Here is a 20,385-nt window from a genome sequence, read left to right on the forward strand (position 1 = left end):
TTTCTTGGTTTTGAGTCCTTATATCTTTAATTCCTTTCCTTCCTGTGCTGGTTATGACAATTCTAAATATAGAACTTCTGATAATGGAGTCCATTGTCTTCTTCCTGCTCTTTAAGGATATGTTTTTAACATTCTTACACTAAGTATGAATTTTGCTCTAAATTTTTTAGATGCCCTTTATTGGATTAATAGAATTCCTTAATATTCTTTTTTTTTAAAGCATGGAGCTTGAACTCCGGACCCTGAGATCAAGACCTGAAACTGAGATCAAGAGTCAGACACCCAGCCAGCTGAGACACCCAGGCACCCCGAGCTCCTTAATATTCCTAGTTTAATAATCTTTTAATCAGAATTCTTTGATTTCATTAAAAATTTTTTGCATATATTCAGATTATTATAAAATTTGTTATTTAATCCATTAATGTGAAAATTTTATTAGGTTTTCTATGTAATCCAACTTTCCATTGTTGGGATAAACCCAATGTCATGATGTATTACCTGTATTATACATCACAGTGTTCTCTTTGATAATATTTTATTTAGGATTTTGCATCTGAATTAATCAGTGAAATAGCTCTATAATTCTCCTTTCTCATACTGTCAAAGTTGGGGTTTGATATCCAACTTATGCTGGTGTCATAACAAGGGTTGGACTATTTTCCTCTGGAATTGGTTATATAAGTGTGTTTGTTCTTTGTATGTTTATAGAAATAACCTGTAAAACTGTGTTGTACTTCTGTCCTCTTTGTGAAAGGAGTTTTTAAACTACTATTTTAGGCATTTTACTCCCTTTTGAGTCAATTTTATATTTTCCTAGGAATTTGAATATTTACTTAAAATTTTTAATGTATGGACAAAGTTCTTTTTAATACCTGTATCCTTTGTCATTCTTAGTATTTTTGTGGTTTTGTTTTTTTTTCTTGATCAATCTTTAGGTTTGTACATATATTAGTCTTTTCAAAGAATTGACTATTGGTTTTATAAACCCTCTATTAAGTCAGATGCTTATCTCTTTAATTTTTTTCTTTTTTTCTTTTTTAGCTGAAGCATTTAAGGCTATTTCTTTCTAAATGCCAAAATTTTTAGTTTGTAGTTTAGTTTATAGTTTTTAAAATATACTTTTTAAAATTAAAATCCAAAAGAGTTTTTGGGTGAGAATTATTAGAAAACAGTATATGAAAAGGACAGATGAAGATGAAGAGGCATAAGGAGAAAGAGGGTGAGAGCCAGTGGAGTGAAAGAAGACCTTGTACTCTGTGATTTAACAACCCTCCATGGCCTTTAAGACCTACAGCAAAGTTGCTGAACTCTTGGTAATCAGTTGTGAGATGATTTTCTGTGAAAACAGGTGAAGAGCCGAACCAATCTTTTCACTTTCAATCATGTGGAAAGCAGAGAGAAACATTTGGAAGTAAGGCTCAGGAGCAATTAAAAATCTGAGCTAATAAAAGGCTGTGGACTTGGGGCTCATGCCAAATTAACCAAACAGTGATTAGTGTTATGGAGAAACGATGCAGTTTTCAATGTAATAGTATGAGAGGAGACCTATGTTAGATTAGCCCTTAAGTGTTTGTTCACCCTTCCTTGAAATTTCTTCCACTCTAAAATATTCACGTCTCACTAGCCATACAGAGTGGACTGATAATAGATGGCACAGAGAGCAGTAAAAATAGTACTTTTATTCACATTCTCCTGAATAAGAATCAAGGAAAAGAAGTGTGAGTAGCACCATCTTCAATTTTTTTTTTTTTCTTGTTTCCACAAACTCTGGATTCTGCTCTGCCAGAAGTCTTAATACCCAGGGAAGGATGCACCCACTGGAAAATGTAATGATGATTGGAGTGTTTGAAAATTTAAGAAGAAATTGTGCACTTTAACTTTTTATTTCATAAGTAAGAACTGTTTTTGCAATTTGAGTTAGCTTAACAAATGGAGGATTTTTGCTCATGAATAAATGTATCATTTTCCCACAGATAGTTGAATGGTTAAAAAAAAATACCAAATTTAGTAGAATCACACACAAAAAAAGGAAAATGGGCTCCACCTGGTGATCATAATTTAACACAGTCTAACACTTTATTAATGTATTTAAATGAATATAGTTTCAATTAGCTATTACCCCATACTACCACAAAAGTTAGTGACTTAAAAAACAATTGTTTTATTATTGCTTATGGCTTCTGTGTGCCGGGAATTTAGAGAAGAGTTGAGGAAGAGCCTGTTTGAATGGTTTGGGCTCTGGATTTCTCATGTGGTTGCAGTCAGACAATGATTGAATTTAGAAAACAGGGCATTGGAGCTAGTGACTGTTTCAGGTATCTTTCATTTTTCATAGAGTCTCCGGCCTTCTCCATGTAGTCTCTCTACATGGGCTAATTTGGACTTCTTTGTAACTATCAGACTGCTTAATGGATGCTGAAAGCTTCAAGAGCAAATATTCCAGCTCACAAGGTAGAAGCTGAATCACCTTTTATGACCTAGCCTTGAAAGTCACATAATACTAATTCTATCATACTCTCAGTCAACCCAGTCACAAAATCCCACCCTTTTCAAGGGGTGAGGATGTAGATCCAACCTCTCAATGTAGTAAGAATCAAAAAACTTTGCAGACATATTTAAAAATCACTGCAAATATACCAGAAAGCAGAGGAGGACAATTTACAATCCTTGTTTAGAATGACGGAATGTTGGTCAATCTTAAAACAGACCTTCTTTCACCCAGATATTCATCCCACAAATATATACATTTTCAGTGTCTTAGATATCTAGAATCTTGACTTCTTTCTTGTCAACACCTTTATTTTCTTTCAACCTCAGATCTACATAAGAATAGAATCAACCATGGGCATGTATGCCACATGATGAAGTCCTCTGGAGGAAAGAAGGGAAAGAAGCTAATGTTAATGAGCACCCATTTTATGCCAAATATCAAGCTAAACTTCATACTTTTGTTTATTTCACCAAACTTATCTAGTGATCTATTGCCGCTTACCAAATTATCCTACACCTTAATTAGTGTCACAAAACAGCAACTGCATTCATCTCACAAAATTTGGGGCCAGAAATTCAGATCTTAGCCAGAGTGGATTGAATGGCTGGAAAAAGCTGTCATGGCTCTACCTGTTGATTGAGTTCCTTGATTCTTCTCCACATGGCATTTGCTAGAGCTGGAATGTCTAAGATGACTTCATTACTTACATGTCTAGTGCCCTTTCTTGGATAACTGGCACAGCTAGATTTGTCTAGGTATCTCTCTACATGCAGCTTCTCCCCAGGGCTAGGTTATGCCTCACAGCATAGTAATCTAGGCTAGTCAGACTCAGTCAAGTTCAAAACTCCTCCCACTTTTTCTTGTAGCCTTTATGCAATCTATCAATTAGTGTTTCCCCATATTTGTTCCTCAGAAGCTCTGCCTCCAACAAGCCATGGTTTGAAGTACTTTGGGAAGCATTGCATAACATATTTCTTTTTGGAGACTCAAAATGCACATTAATATATAAAAAGCACTGAGACGTCTGTTTAACTTTCCCAAGCTTGTTTGACTAAGGAACCTCTCTTTTAATATAAGACCCATTAACATCAGTCCATGGAATATGCTTTCACAGATGTTGTATTAAATAGTGCAAAGAAGGGGCGCCTGGGTGGCTTAGTCGTTAAGCATCTGCCTTCAGCTCAGGTCATGATCCCAGGGCCTGGGATCGAGCCCCACATCGGGCTCCCTGCTTGGCGGGAAGCCTGCTTCTCCCTCTCCCACTCTCCCTGCTTGTGTTCTTGCTCTCGCTGTCTCTCTCTCTCTGTCAAATAAATAAATAAAATCTTTAAAAAAATAAACAAATAAATAAGTAAATAAATAGTGCAAAGAAAATGTGTTATTGTTGATGTTGTAAAAGGTATATTACAGGCAGGATCTGATTTTAATGAGGACCACTGACCTGTCATAACTACATAACAAGGCTATTTTCATGATCTGATTAATCATCCAGGTTGAAATTGCTCTGCTGATGTATATAAATTTTCATGAAAGAGAAATCTTGTGTGATCAGAGTCCCTAAGTTCTTGCCAATCAAACAGTGGGAAAGAATGTTGAGTATAATTTCTGCCTATTTAAAGAATTTGGGTGCTTGTATTTTTAATGCCTACAGAATGTTCAATTTTATTAGGAAAACATTACACATATCAAATTTACTTTTATTTTGTTGAAGAGAATATTTGTTATATTGAAAAGAATTTTCTCAGCTGTATATATTTATATATGTTAAATACATCTTGTCTACATTCAGATAATCGCAATTGGTTACTTTCTATATGCCAAGCCCTGTTGTGATACAGAAATATACGTATAAGACAACAGAGCACTAGCCCTCATTATTTGGAAACTATTTGAGAGAGATGGGTCTTGCATATCTTGAACAATAATACTGCCAAACAAGGCTATATAATAAGATGAAAAATAAAATAAAATCCCAAGTCAAATGCGTCCAACAGCCAAAAGATGCTGTGGAAAGGCAGGGAATAGAAGAGCTAAGTAACCGAAGCAATTTTCATAGAGAGCGGAGTGGAACTTGACTCATCTTGGTGGATGGATGTCACAGAATTTGAATTGTCAGAAGAAATAAGCAGCCGGTAGGCAAAGCATGATCAAAGGCAAGTGAATCCCATTTCCCTCTGGAATTGGCAGTCCTTGCATACATTGCTTCTCTTCTTTGTCCTTTCTTTCTGTCTCAACCTGCCCCTGCTTATTTGTCTCTTCATGGCTAATCAAAGCTCTGTCTGGCAGCTGTGCTCTTCCACCACCCAGTTCCAGTCATCCAGAGCCAGCTCAAGTACCTGACCCTCCATTAAACAAAGCTTCCCAACAATTGTGATCCTTTTTTAAAACTAGCTAGTAGTTTGGCACTACCAAATCAAAACAATGCCTGAGTGTACAACGGGGCAGCTAAATCTGATGGATCCATTATTGAGACTGATGAATGAGCCCATTGAAGAAGTAAAGATTGATGCAAATGCTTTCTCTGGGCACAGTCGGACGTGAAAGAATAAAATTTAGAGCTAGGGAAAAGTATGACTGACTATGGTTGATTGATTAGGCCATTGAAGACCATTGGAGGTGCTCTAAAAGGGAAGTCGCTGGGCAAAAGTAGGGTTTTGTGAGGATTATTCTCACAGGAGAAAGGTATAGAATTAACTGCAGGAAGGGGAGACTATAGACAGGGAGATTCGGTGAGGAGGTAATTGAAACTCACAAGTGAAGCAGTGAGAGCTGGTCTGATACATTAGGAGTAGACATAAAAAAGAGAAGATAAATCTGCCATATTTCAAAGAAAGATTTGCAGAACTTGGTAACAGTGACCGTAGGGGACAACTTTGGTTTTCTCTTTTCTAAAGTAAGGGAATTAAAATAGATGCTTAATAAGTTTACTTTAAACTATATAATATCTATGAGTCTAAGATACTCAAGGGGAAGGGTAAAATTGAAAACAAACATGTTTGTCTTATAACTCAGGGTGCTATACCTGACCACAGATGGGGTGGCTTAAATAACAGATATTTATTGGGGTGCCTGGTGGCTCAGTCAATTAAGCGTCTGACTCTTGATTTCGGCTCAGGTCATGTTCTCAGGGTTGTGGATTGAGTCACAGGTCATCGGGCTCCATGTTCAGCAGGAAGTCTGCTTCTCTCCCTCTTCTTCTCCCTCTGCCCCTCCACCCCCCTACTCATGCACACACTCTCTCTCTCTCTAAAATAAAATAAACAAATCCCCCCCAAAACCCACATATTTACTTTCTCACAGTTCTAGAGGATGGGAAGTCCAAGATCGAGGTGCTGGCAGACTGGTTCCTATGAAAGCCCCTTCTTGCTGATAGCTGCCTTGTTGCTGTGTCCTTCCATGGTGGAGAGAGAAAGAACTAGCTCTCTGGTCTCTTCTTATAAAGGCATGAATCCCACCATGAGGGCCCACCCACCCTCAGGACCTCAACTAAACCTAATGACCTCCCGAAGGCCCCACCTTCTAACACCATCACATTCGGAGTTAGGGCTTCAACATATGAATTTGGAGGGGACACAAACATTCAGTCCATAACAGTTTCCCCTTCTGAATACTCTGCTATTGAATTCTACCATAATCCCAAACACTGGTGTTATGAAACTTTGATTATGTTTGTGGATATATTTGTGCACATCCTAATTATTTTTACTATGGAACTATTCTTGCATTGTGCAAGCATACACATTGCTGACGTTAATTAACCATCTTCCCTCTTGATAGTTTTAAGCAAGACTTTCAACTGTTGTCTTCTGATTTTATGTGTGGTTATATGTATCAGTTAGGATCAAGTTGGGCTGAATGCACCTTAGAAGCCAAATAACGATGCCTTAAACACAATAAAAATTTCTTTCCCATGTAAAAGAAGTGTGATGATAAGCTCTTTAGAACTGATACAGCAGGTCTACAGATGTCAGAGACCAAGGTCATTTACTCTCTCTGCTCCTCCATCCTAACACATGGCTCTCCTTTTTAAGACTCTCTCACCATCCAAGATGGTTCTAGAGCTCCAACAATATAGGCATCAGAAAGTTAGGAAAGGAGAAGAGTTAAGACACACTTTCCAATTAACTCAGCACCCTTTATGGGGCCTTCCATGGGGTACCACACAACAGTTCTACTTACATCTCATTGGCTGCGCCTATCTATAAGAGATGATAGATTTTAGCCTGACGCATTGTTGCTTCCATTAATACAGTTTTCTGGTAGGTAAGAAGAAGGCAAGAATGGATATTATCTCTGCCATAATATGCTTATTAATCAACAGTATAGTCTTCTGAGTATTAAATTCTAAATCTCACTGGATTATTTTATAAAAGCAAAGAAACATGAACATATTGTCTAAATTTTGTTATTGGCATCAAGATAAGATATTCTGTATGTATGCAAAATAGCATTTTCCTCACACAAATTTTGTTCATTTTTCCCTCAACTACAGAAAGCTGCCTGTTTGTAAAATTTACCTTTAGGGATAAAGAGATGATGCCATTGAACTACTGTCTACTCAACCTGGATTTTGACTTTTTTTTTTGATGAAGCAATGGGCTTTCTCCAATCCATCCCACACTCTAACTTGGCCTCTCTAGTTGCCAGTGGCCTTCTACAGTAAGGGCAATGGCTAGGGCTAGAAGTACAGGAGACTGATGCTAAAATCCCCTGTGAAATAAGAACAATGAAGTTGGCAAAATTCCTGAAATTAAACCTGCCTTGAAATCTTGTAGTCAGGTTTATTCTGAATGAATTTCCTCTGTTTTTACTTAACACGACCTCTCATCAATTTGGGTGACCCAAGTGGGTTTGATCCTCTGTCTTCTTACTTGGGGCTTCTCCAAACGCGGACTGTGAAACAAGGATTTGGGTGTAGGTGGTTAATCTGGGAGATGATCCCAGAAGCACACCTGAGACAGGAAGAGAGGAAAGTCAGTAGAGGGTGTGCTAATGGGGTAGTTTGCTCAATCTCACTGTGACCTTCGGAGGCATTGTGTCAAACACGCCTCACAATTGTTCCAACAAGGGTGAGGGAAGCTGAAGTATTTATCTGTTGATGCCCATCCCTCCCCAGCTGGAGGTTGCCTCAGGTGGTGTGACATATCCAGCATTTCTGGTTTGCCCTACTGGAAGGCTGAGCAAGCTCTCAGGCCAAAAAGCAGAGAGGCTCAGGAATTTGAGGTTGAAATACTGTTAGCCTGCTGGAAACTCTTGTGCAGCTACCAGTGAACTAGAGGTGGGCTGAGGGAAAAGGCATTAACAGGGTCTGCAACTTGCCCCCTGAAACTCCATGTTCAGGGTAGTTATATGATATGTACCTGATCAATCAGACTGTCACCTTCTGTGGCCACAGTGATTGAGTCAGGTATGGCCGCCCCTTCCCCAGAAGGGACTTCTCTTTTCTCACAGGTAGTAGGGGCTTCTCCTTACCATAAATTCCCTTCTGTATTATTTACTGATTGCTGAGTAACAAATTGCCACAAATTTAACAGCTTAAAGGAACATAGTCTATGTAGGTCAGTCAGGAGTCCGAGCATGGCTTAGCTGAGTCCTCTGTCAGGTTAGGATCAAGGTACTGGCCAGGGCTCAGTTATTATCCAGGGGTTCAACTGCAAATAGATCTGCTTTCAAGCTCACTCCAGTTGTTGTCAGAATTCATTCCCTTTTGGTTATAGAACTGAAGGCTTCCGTTCTTACTGGCTGTCAAGTAGAGGCTGCCCTTGGCTCCAAGACCTCCCACAGTTCTTGGCCATGTGGCTTTCTCCCTAGGCACCCTAACACCATGGCAACTTGTTTCTCCAAAGTCAGAAATGGAGGAAGAGAGTGAGTCTGCTAGCAAGGTGGAATTTTGTGTAACCAAATATAATCACAGAAGTTGCATTCCATCACCTTTGCCATGTTCTATTAGTTAGAGGCAAGTCACAGGTCCTGCCTACATTTGAGGGGAGGGGATCATAGAAAAAGGTGTGAATTCTAGAAGGTCGGGATCATAGGGACCACCTTAAAGTCTATCTGGCACCCCTTCTAAGGTATTCAGTTCTACCATGATAAGAAAGTTTGCTCTCAGAGATTCCAAGGCCACCACTTCTGAGGCAGGTTTCTTGCCTCTGCCTCCACCGTGATGATCTTGTAAGTTCTCTCTCTAAAGACAGGAAAAACCTCACATACTTAATCTCTCATAGAGCGCTCTCTCTAATAGAGCTTCTGATAAATTAGGATTTACTTCAATTGTTTAGGACACCATATTTCTCTTAGTGAATCCCAATACTGAATTAGCCTGCTTGGCAATCATGTCACACTGCTGATGTAAATTATATTAAAACAAACTACTCCATCTGCGTCATCTTTCATTATGAACTACTGTTAAGTCAAATCTGTTCCTTCATGCACTTTTGGATCTCAGTGAGTTACTTTACATTTATTCTTACTAAATTTCATTTTGTTGATTTTTTGGACAAGGTTTTAAAAACATTTTATATGGGTTTTTTGGTTTGTTTGGGTTTTGTTTTTTTTTTTTTTTTTTGGCTTTGGCTTTGGCTTTGGCTATCTTTCAAACTCTGGGTCATCTGCAGGTTTGATAAATGTGTCTTATATGGATTCAGCCAGGCATTTGACTTAAAATGTTAAAAATGGCAAAGTTAAATGGAGTTTGGAGGGCTGTCACCATGATGGACACTAACAAATTCGTGCATGTAACACTGTTCCCAACGATCCCACCTAGGTTTTTGGTGGTCACCACTTCCTTTTCTAAAGGCTCCAAGACCATCTATTTGATAATCATGCTAAAATTTGTTGAGTCGCAGTATCAAGGTTACTGGTATATAGTTTCTGGAATCTAAATTTCTCTTCCTTTTGTAAATTGTGATACTATGATAGTTCACTGATTGATACCCCCTTAAGACAAAGGAACTAATTTCTCCCAACTGCTGGGAGTTAGGCTATTGACAACTTATAGCTGAGTCCCTCTCTGGGAATTGCCCTCTGCTAAAGACAGCCTCCTCTCCCAAGGTCACCTCCTGCTCCTGGGGGTTGAGGGGGATAAGCCCACATTCATCGACTGGTGGAAGTGAATTTATAAAGACCTGGTTCTCTTGCCTCAAGGTAAGAAAAGTCTTCAAGTCCCTCCCAACTTCAGAGCCTACCATGGGATCAACCCAGGTCTTTGTTGTGACTGAATTTCTATTTAGTTTCTCCCTCTGTCCTGTTCTGCTGCCATTCATCAGTGTTGGTCGGGAAGGCATACCCTAATGTAAGTCTCTAACCCGGAGTCTGTTTCCCAGGGAACTGGACTTGCAGTACCATCCCCATTCCTCAGGAGTCTCTCACACCCTTCAAAAGTCTTCTTTCAGTGTCCAGGGTATAATTTAAATTCATTTTATTGTGTAAGAGCTCTTAATATCTAATTCTCTTAAGATTTTGTCCCTCAATATATTGTTGGATATATATATATATGTGTGTGTGTGTGTATATATATACATATATATGTATATATGTATATATATATATTCGAGCGGTTGAAGATCCCTCTTCTCAACTGTGAAGGCAAAAAGAGTTGAGGCATTTTGCTTTTATCCTGTGACCTGCTCATATTGAGTGAGCAGCCTCCTTCTTTGCACTTCTTCTTCTTTTGTGTATGACTAAATGAGTCCTTTTTGTGTTCTTTGTGCTTTCCGCATGCCTTAACTCACTCTGGGACTTGGCCCTTCTGGCACTGTTCATACTCTCCTCATGCCTTGCAGATCTCAATAGAGATTGATAGCGGATGTACAGACCACCTGCTCAGGACACCTGCTTGGTAATTCAGAGGTAAAGTCTGTGTTTTGATAAAGAAAAGTGCTGTCTTAGTTTTATCACTATCTCCCTTTTAACTTCTGACCCATATACAAAAAGGTCCTTTTTCCTCCATCCCCCAAATTCACCCTGCCCAAGCCCTGCTTTGGGTAGCAATTTTCCTACAACTAATGCCTTTGAATACACTTTTTGTGCCACATTGTTTCAGGCTATAAGAAGCCAGCCTAAGCAGTGTTAATCTATTTTGATGTTTTGCAGCCAAAGATCTAATTGAGTTGATTTCTATGACATTTTAGAGCTACCCACTCAACTTCAAATTTTTAAAAACTTTCATTTGCATCTTTGTTTTTTGCTACCACCTAAACAAAACTCAGCACACATCATATTTTTCTTTTGGGGGAAAAAAAATAACAACCTTCTGAGAACAGGGGAATGGGGGTGCTCCCTTCCATGAAGTCCCAAGTAAAACAGAAGAATGATAGCTGTTAGAATAATAGCCATATGTATGTCTCTATAAGACATAAAATTATCCAGGCACATGCAAGCACCATATTCCATGGATATAAAGTTTAAGGCATTTGCAGTTAAAGGGGAAATCATTGGTACTGTCTGAACTTCAACAGATTGCTCAAGTTTTTCCACTCACTACTAAATTCTCAGCACATATCAAACTCTGACTGAAAAGGCTTCCTAATGTGGTGCATATAAAACGAAGTGTACTTGCAGTGGGTTGAAGTCTTTGATCACTGAGATCGAGCACTGAGCCAAAATGAGCACAAGCGATAATAAGCAAAAGAATGGGAACAGCATTTGAGATCTTCAGTCAAAAAGTACTCAAAGAAATTTCTAAGACATGATTAGGACCCTAGCGGCTCTGTTACCAACCATGTGCAAAGGAAAATAGGGTAGAAGCATCATGCACTGGCTGCCAAAAGGAAGCAGACAGAATTAGCCTGATTTCATGTCTTATGTAGTAACTGTGGATTTTTAATTAAAGATTTCCAAAAATTAATAGTGTGTAGATGGAGACCTTCTTTGCCCACGGGAAAGGTACCCATCCCTGATATCTGGTCCTGAATTCTGACTCCAAGACTTTTTAGCTGTGTGACCTTTGGCAAATTGCTTAACCTCTTTGGTCTCAGTTTGTTCATCTGTAGAAAGGGAATTATAATGATAACTAGTTCTAAGATTGCTGCAAGGATTAAATGAGATATGGCATTAGAAGAGCTTAGCACAATGCCTGGTTATTTTTTTTTAAAAGATTTTATTTATTTATTTGACAGAGAGAAAGAGAGAGCACAAGCAGGCGGAGCAGGAGAGGGAGAAGCAGGTTCCCCATTGAGCAGGGAGCCCGATGCGGGGCTCGATCCCAGGACCCTGGGATCATGACCTGAGCTGAGGGCAGACACTTAACTGACTGAGCTACCCAGGTGCACCATACAATGCCTAGTTATAAACTAAAAGTTCAATGAATTTTAGCTATGATTAAGGTTATGATTATTACAATATAAAGTTAATTTTGATGGCTTTTCATATGTATTTCCCCTGCATAGAAATTCATTATGATTAGTTAAGGATCAGCAGAGGGAGTCAGTTTCCCCATAAGTGGGTGTTGAGAGGACCAAGCTAGAGGAGGGGGAATGCCTATAAAAGTGGGTAAGGTCCTGTGAGTTTTATGGGCTTGTTGCCATATTTGTGGGCCTGGATGCTTTTCAACCCTTTTGGCTAAATTGTAGCAGGGAATGTAGCTGGCTGCCAGCTCTCCTTGGCCTCACCACCTTAATTATGATTGAGACAAAGGTCTGACTCTTAATGAGAACACAGCCTCATCAGACTGTAGAGCCCTGCCCACAAGTCTGGAGCACTTTTGATTTCATGGGGAACTTATTTTTGTCAGAAGTTTCCCTGACTTGGAATATGAGGCTGATGTACTTACTGTCTTTTTTCTCGAAGGAAAATGGAAGAAAAAAGAAACAGAACTTCAGCCTTCAGGTCTCTTTATAGCCTCAACCTTCAGGGATGGTGCCCCTCCCATGGGCAGAAGAGACCTTCATGTACTTTGGAGGCCTCAGACTCAGATGCCTACAGCAGCCCAGAAATAAGTGAAATAGGCCAGAAAACCTGCAGGGTTTGTGATGACAGGAGAGCTTGGGTCTCTCCAGGCGGGAGCTCTAGGAGATTGTTGTCACCTAAGAATATGGGTACAGTGATGTGAGATCCTCCAATTTTTCAAGAGAAGCTACAAATCTAGCTTTTTATGTTGGATCTCCTAGTTTTCAAAAACACCATGTGGGTCAAACAAAATATTTGCCAGCCATGGCCCAAGGATTGCCAGATTGGGACCCTCCTCTCTATGGTAGAATTTCACGTTCCCGGAGAGGTTCCTTCTGACCCCAAACATGTCCCTTACCTTATGCCACTCCACTAGAAGTCCAGCAGAGTCTTTCCCAGCTCTAAGACCTCTCCTTCAAGATGCAAAGTCACCCTTGTGGGGAGCACAATGAGAACTCATCACACACTAGCTCACTCACGAGATTATGCCAGCTCACGGCATCCATCTAGGGAACGAGGAAAGGTGGAGATAGGGCAGTCCAGCGGAATGAATACCCAGAATTCTTTGCTGTGATACTCACTAGTTGTCATAACCTCACTTTTCCTTATTTGTGAAAAGGAGCTAATAATTGCTACTTCATGGGATTGTGGTGAGAATGAAGTAGAGTAAAACATACCAAATGTCTGGTCTGGAGCAGACTGTCCTTAAATAAAAGTTTAACCTGGAGGGAGGAAGGAAAGATGTTCTGGAGCTCAGGGGCAGTTCTGAAGCGGGGGAATGGGCGGTTAGCCACATAGGATCTCTCAGAAGAGGGGTAAAAAGAGTGGAAAGGCAGAAGGGAGCCATTAACCATAATCTGAGCATATCATTCTCTGGCCAGCAGCCACACTAGTACAGAGGGGATAATGTATTAAGGGAGAAACAGGCACTACGATAATAACCCACAAATGCAGCCTGTTATACTGACTTGCATTCTAAGCTTACACAAGTCTAATTCATCTTTCCAATATTTTTGGCCAATGTGGACCTAGTTTTCTGGATACCGTTTCTTTGACTTCTTTGCTCAAATCGATGTTCCATGCCTGCATTTCTTACTTCCACAACACATAGGTGAATTGTCAGCCAAATTTTTTTGCTTTATGGAAAAAAAACAAAAACAACAAAACCTCTTATGTTTTGTGCTGTGCAGAACTCAGGAGAAATTTTAGAGAAGAAATTTGAATCAGAATGAAACCAACTTTAGATGTGTACGGCAGGGGCAGGAGTGTAAGGTTGAGGAAGGAATGGGAGATCAACGTAAGCCTCCAGCAGTAAGACAAAGGAAAATAACAAGGGAATTGAGTGTTATAGAATCACATGTCAGCAGCTTGACTTTGTAAAAACTGTCCCAGTGTAATAACACAAGTGTCATTTTTAAAAAAAAAAAAAAAGCAAGAGAGGGGCGCCTGGGTGGCTCAGTTGGTTAAGCGACTGCCTTCGGCTCAGGTCATGATCCTGGAGTCCCAGGATCGAGTCCCGCATAGGGCTCCCTGCTCGGTGGGGAGTCTGCTTCTCCCTCTGACCCTCCCCCCTCTCATGTGCTCTCTCTCTCATTCTCTCTCTCAAATAAATAAATAAATAAAATCTTTAAAAAAAAAAAAAAAAAAAGCAAGAGAAATCCTGTACCATGTACGAAAAACTGACTTTCAGACCCTAGCTTGTAGCCCATGCCCTTGCTTAGCTGTTCCAACTACAAGGGCCTGCAGAGTTGCCTGTTTTGAGAATTCATAAAGGAAGAGATTGGGTTTTATCCAGAAAGCAGATCACAGGAAGACACATTTCCCAGTTGAATATTGAAATTTCCAACCCCTCTATACACGTCAATATGCGTGCACATGCATACTTATTCATGCACGTGGCCAAAGTGCTTTGGATTCAACAAATCAAAGAAGTGGACAAATCTCCATACTCTCTGTGGGGTTTTTTTGTTTTTTGTTTTGTTTTTGTTTTTGTTTTTTGTGTTTTTTTTTTTTTTTTTTTTTTGCGGTTGGCCTCTTGTCTGAGGCCAAAGATTAGTCAGGATGTTAACCAGGGGTCCAGATGTGGCTTTTCAGAAAAACACATTCTTTAGCTTGGCTTCTGTATGTCTTAGTTGCCAAGATCCACTCTTCTGTGCTCAACTCAGCCCTCATTGCATACCCCGCCCCCTCCCCTGCCTCATCTCAAATGGCCACCACAGCGGTTGGCTTTAGTATTGGAACAGAAAGAAGGAAAAACCTTGAGAATACATATTCGGCTCCACAACAATCTGGAGAAAATGTGTCAAATGCATTCCACTGCCATATGTCAACTTCTTTCCATATCTGTTATTTCTGCAGAAAATACTGTCTAAAGAAGTCTCATCACTGCATTTGCACACAGGTGGCCATAATTCCCAAGGTTTGGATCTCTGGTAGAACAGCTATTGTGTTCAGTTTGATTGTCTAGAATCTTGGAAAAACTGGCCACACTAGCAAGGGCCTTAATAAGGTTAAGACCTGGGGCGCCTGGGTGGCTCAGTCGGTTAAGCGTCTGCCTTCGGCTCAGGTCACGATCTCAGGGTCCTGGGATCGAGTCCCGCATCGGGCTCCCTGCTCCGCGGGAAGCCTGCTTCTCCCTCTGCCTCTCTCTCTCTGTCTCTAATGAATAAATAAATAAATAAAAAATCTTTAAAATAAGGTTAAGACCTTCTTAAACTCGAGTTTTGCTTTGTTTGGAAATGTCAGTATATGAAAACAAATACAAGCTGGCCCTTTAGGAAACCCAGTTCAATCTGGGACAAGCCCCAGGAACCTGCATTTTATAACAAGCTACCCAGATGGTTCTGATACAGAGTTCCCTGACCCTACTTTGAGAACCGTTGCTCTGTGTCACCTATGCCAACAGGTGGCATTAAATTTTTGGAGCCCAGAATCCTTTTACATTCTCAAAAATTATTTAGGACCTCAATGAGCTTTGGCTTACGTGGGTTATATTGATTGACTCTTACCATATTAAAAATTAGATGGTATTAAATATGTATTTGCAAATCATTTTTGAAATAACAATAAACTCATTACAGGTTAACAAGAGCAAAATATTTTCATGAAAAATAACTCTTTTTTTTCAAACCAAGAAAATTAGTGAGAAGAGTGGCATTATTTTGCATTTTCAAATCTCTTTATTATCTGGCTTAATAGAAGACAGATGGATTCTCATATTTGTTTCTGCATTCTAGCTGTCGCAATATGTTGTTTTGGTAGAAGTATATATATGAACAAAATCCACCTTACACAGGCATGTAATTGGAAAAGGGAGGAAATATTTTAATAGCTGTTTTAGATCATTGTGGCTATTCTTCTTTGATACTACACCAAAATGCAAGAAATTGTAGTTCCTTAAAGGTTAGTTGCAACACGGAATCTGAGACCATCTCAGTGAGCTTTTCATTCTCTGTTACATTAAAATTCATTGGTATGTCTTGCACTTGGAATACATTTTTTATGCATGCATAATTTTATAAAACTATGAATTGGTCATTTAGGAAATATTGGTTCACCGAGTTATACAGATATTCCAAATGTTGACACATTTCATTACACAAAATTTTAAAAATCATATTTGTTAATATCAACACTAATCTCACAGAAAACATCTTTAAGTATTGGGAAGCTGGCAAGTGCATGGTGATGGATATAAGCTTTCCAAAATTTTAATTTTCTCTTGAAAGTTGGAATTTTATCTTTGGCAACAAATACCGTCAGTTGTTTTCCTTGAAATAACAGACTCACTTTGTTCATTGTCAAAAAAATATCTGCCAAATACCCAAGTCCAAATAACCATGATTTGTCTGTCGGTTATTTGTTCAAATAAAAATGGTCTTCCACGAAAAAAAGCAGCTAGTTCAGCTCACAACTCAATTATACAAGTACTTTTTCTTGAGACGACTATCACATGCTAGTGGGTGCAGCAGAAGTGCTTTATGCATATTTCTCACTTTGTCACACAGAATATTAAAATAAAATTTTAAAAAGAAGGCACAGGCTTAGAGTTTTCCAATAAATATAGAAATACGAGCTCATGTTTGAGAATCCCGAAGCACTGGGCACTCCTGATAGCTCTGGTCAGATGAAAGTCAGATGTCCTCTGGGGGTTAAGACTTCAACATATGAACTTGCAGTGATATGGGGAAGGGGGACACAATTCAACTTATAACAGAATCACTCTGAGTTGTTGTCTATGGATAAAATTTGAAAATTCACCTCAAGAGAAACTCTCTAGATTAGGAATGGCCCACCTTACTTTTGAATAAATTACCAAAATCTTGGGAAACCCGGTGAACAACAAAAACCACACACCAATAAAGAACATTTCCCCACAATGGTCAAATCTCACACACACAATTCAAATTCGGTGGGCCAAGGTCTGATCCATTATTTTCTAGAAAATCTGTGCTGATGAGCTGATCCAGGCTCTAAAAGATGTGGTAGATGCATGGAATGTGTATATGTATTATAGTAGATGTCAAAATCTTCTTTTTCTTTCTAGAAGGGCAGTAACTTACTCTAGAAAAACCCTGTAGTTGGGGATATAATGGGGTATGACAAAGGAATGATATTATGATGGTGTTGGGCTAGAGATTCAAGAATATTTTCTCAACTCACCTGTCTGTCATCCTTTCAAAGAGCTCCAAAATTCGAAACAAAACATTTGCAAAATGAGGCCAAGCAAAACTTGATTACTAACTAGGATTTTGCTTCCAAACCCAAATGTGAAAGAAGCTCTGATAACAGGCTAGATTCCACAGATGGCTCATTTACCCAAGCAAAGTTGGCTTCAGTGTTCTAGAACCAAAGCACCCTAAAAGCCCACTTTGCATCTCTTTCCAGAGTTTAAACATTACCCCTTCACTAGGACAAAACACCATCCTGTATTCCAATGTTCATTCATAGCAGCATTACCAACAATAGCCAAAAAGTGGAAACAACTCAAAGGTACATGAATGGATGAATAGATTAGACAGATGTGGTATATACATACAATGAAATATTATGCAGCCTTAGAAAAGAATGAAATTGTGATACATGTTAAAATATGGATGAACCCTGAAGACATCATCCTAAGTGAATAAATTAGACAAAGAAATACAAGTGCTGTATGATTCCACCTATAGGAAGTATCTAGAGTAGTCATATCCAAGACATGGAAATATTTCATAGGGAGGATCCTTTCATTCAAAAGGAAATATTTTGGGACGATGCAAGCGCATTATCTAATGAAGTCAAGATAGTGAATAAATTGACAGTTACATTTGGGCAACCCAGCTATAAATAAAGCCACAGTTGATTCTAAATGTTGTTGTTGTTGCCTGTTGGTTTATTTTTAGGCTTCTCATTTAGTTTCCAAAGCACTTTCTCTCTTATCCGCCCCCCCACCACTTCCTTCTATTTCCATTTTTCTCCATCTCTAATCTTTCTCTTTCTTTTAATTCCCTTCTTCAATCATTTTTTACACCTTTTGCTGTTACTTTCTTGACGTTCTCACCTGCACTGGCTCCTGTCTACTTCAGTCTTCCCTTCTCCTCTTCCCCCTAGACTTGGAGCTCCTACCCTAGATGGGTATTGTGGAAAGACTAAAGCCTCTACCTGGTCTATCTTTTGCTTCCAGCCATAACCCTCAGTAATAACAATGATGCAGAGAGACTCGAGATAGATCCAAACATCTCAAACCTGGTAGTACAGAGGGTCTCCAAAGAGGAAAAACTGACACAGCCTATTTTTACAGACTGGCAAGTTGTTAATAGCTGCAGTAAAACAGGTTGAATCAGATGAAGCTTTTTTCACACCAGAAATTAGAACTCCAATTCAACATGTTTGAGGATAATATCTTTGAGGGCAGAGACATCTCACCCATCTTGCACATAGTTTGCAAATGAATGAAAGTCAAGTTTAACTGGATATAGCTTATAATTGGCATGATTGCTTTTAATTGGCTCAACTAATTTAATCATCTACAGTCAGAATAAGATATTTTCTGGATAGGCAGTAAGCTTTCACTGCACAGCACAGGGTAGAGTTTCAGAGCACTGGCTATGGAGCCCCCTCCCCTGGATTTGGATCCTACAATTATCCTTCCTAGCTGTATGGGCATGGCTGAGTTGTTTGAGTTCTAAAATATTTCCATTTCTTTTAAAGAATTTTTATTTTTTCATTTGAGACAGAGAGATACAGCGAGAGAGAGAGAGAGCAGGAGCAGTGGAGAGAGGCAGAAGGAGAAGCAGGCTCCCTGCTGAGCCAGGAGCAGACGCAGCTCGATCCTAGGACCTAGAGATCATGACCTGAGCCGAAGGCAGACGCTTAACCATCTGAGCCACCCAGGCGCCCCTAAAATATTTCCATTTTTAAAAATATCAGGGCCTTTATAAATATTAGGATTTACTTCAAGCCACCAACTCAATAAAATGTGTTAAGTGTTCATTTGACATTGGATTGCTGTGAGGCTCATAGCATTTGGGTAGTCTCAGAAGTAAAATGGGATCTGTTTGCAAGTCCCTGGGCTATAAGGAAGGACAAGGCAAGACTTTCATAGCTGAGCAGTGTATAGACAACATACCTTCTGAGTTCAGAGAGTATATGGTTACCTCCACACTGAGGGATCAGAGACAATCTTCATGTGATATTCCAAGGGCCTCTTGTGAATCCAGGGTCCAGACATGTGATGCTGGGAAAAGAAAAAAAAAAAACAAAACCATTTCATTTTGAGTGAAAGCATCAAAGTAAGGAAGTGGGTGTCATATACAGAGAACACAGCATGCATGAAGATAAGCCTTGGAGAACAATGTGGGAAAAGCAGGTGGGTTCCAGATCAAAGACAGCTGGAATGACAGGCTACAGAACCATTCCTCTGCATGCTTGTCCTGGGCACCATTAGACCTGACAGTGTCTCCTTCCTTCCATATTCCCTGAAGTGCAAGAGTAATGTCTGCAGCCCTCATCTGTCCCAGGAAACCACCCCCCTTCTCTTTCCCACCCCAGTAGACATCCTTCCATCCATCCACCCAGACCCTTCCAGGTTTGGGCAGTGAAGACTTGCCTTCCAGTCTGTGGGCCAATGAGAAACAAGCTTGGCACTGGTAGCTGGAGTCTGTTTTTGCTACCAGTAAGCTCCCCAACAGGACCAGGGAGAGCTTCTGGGTGTCCACGTCACCCCCAACTCCATCCCCCACCTCCATTCCCAAACCAGCAGACTTCCCCTGACTCCACAGTGTGGTTGTTTGGCTTATGAGATCTGGCTTCTGCTGGTGTGCTTTCTGAGTCTCTACTAGTACCAGCACCAACTCCAAACTCCACCCACTTGTTCACACTGCTCGGATCCTTTCCTCAAAAAACATCCAGACCCCCTATCTCTACCTTCACATCCACTGAATATCTCCATTTCTGAGATCCAGTTATCTATTCTTACTTAACAAACTACCCCAGACTAAATGGCTTTAAACAACAATTTATTATGCTCTCATGCTGGGTCAAGAATCCAGTCAGGGCACAGAGGGGAAGCTCATCACTGCTCTACAAAGTCTGGACCTTCAATTTGGATGACTTGTACATCTGGTGGATAAAATGGCCAGAGACTGGCTGGGTCTCTCTCTCTCTCTCTCTCTATCTATCTATCTCTATCTCTATCTCTATCTCTATCTCTATCTCTATCTCTATCTCTATCTCCCTCCCACATGGAGTCTCCATGGGTCTAGCTTGGACTTCCTCATAGCATGGCAACCGTAGGGTAGTCAGATTTCTCAAAAGATGGCTCAAGGCTTTAAGAGGAAGGAAGCAAAAAATGCCAGTCCTCTTAAAAGCTAGATCCGGAAGTGACAGAGCATCACTTCTACCATATTTTATTAGTCAAAGCCATCACAATTCAGCCAAGATTCAGCAGAGGGAACATAGACCTCACCTCTCAATGAAAGAACTGTCAAAGATTTTGTGGCCATTTTTAATCCAGCACATTTGATTGA

The 20,385-nt window shown here is 39.9% G+C and overlaps 1 pseudogene; it reads right to left on the minus strand.

Moving 5' to 3' along the window:
- Positions 1 to 20,385, minus strand: part of LOC135361921 (small ribosomal subunit protein uS5-like) — a 146,538-nt pseudogene that overhangs the window by 22,597 nt on the left and 103,556 nt on the right.

The sequence above is a fragment of the Mirounga angustirostris genome, unplaced genomic scaffold, assembly GCF_029215605.1.
Source record: "Mirounga angustirostris isolate CCGP_5_RB_7025 unplaced genomic scaffold, mMirAng1.0.hap1 SCAF_11, whole genome shotgun sequence".
In the NCBI taxonomy this organism is placed as follows: domain Eukaryota; kingdom Metazoa; phylum Chordata; class Mammalia; order Carnivora; family Phocidae; genus Mirounga; species Mirounga angustirostris.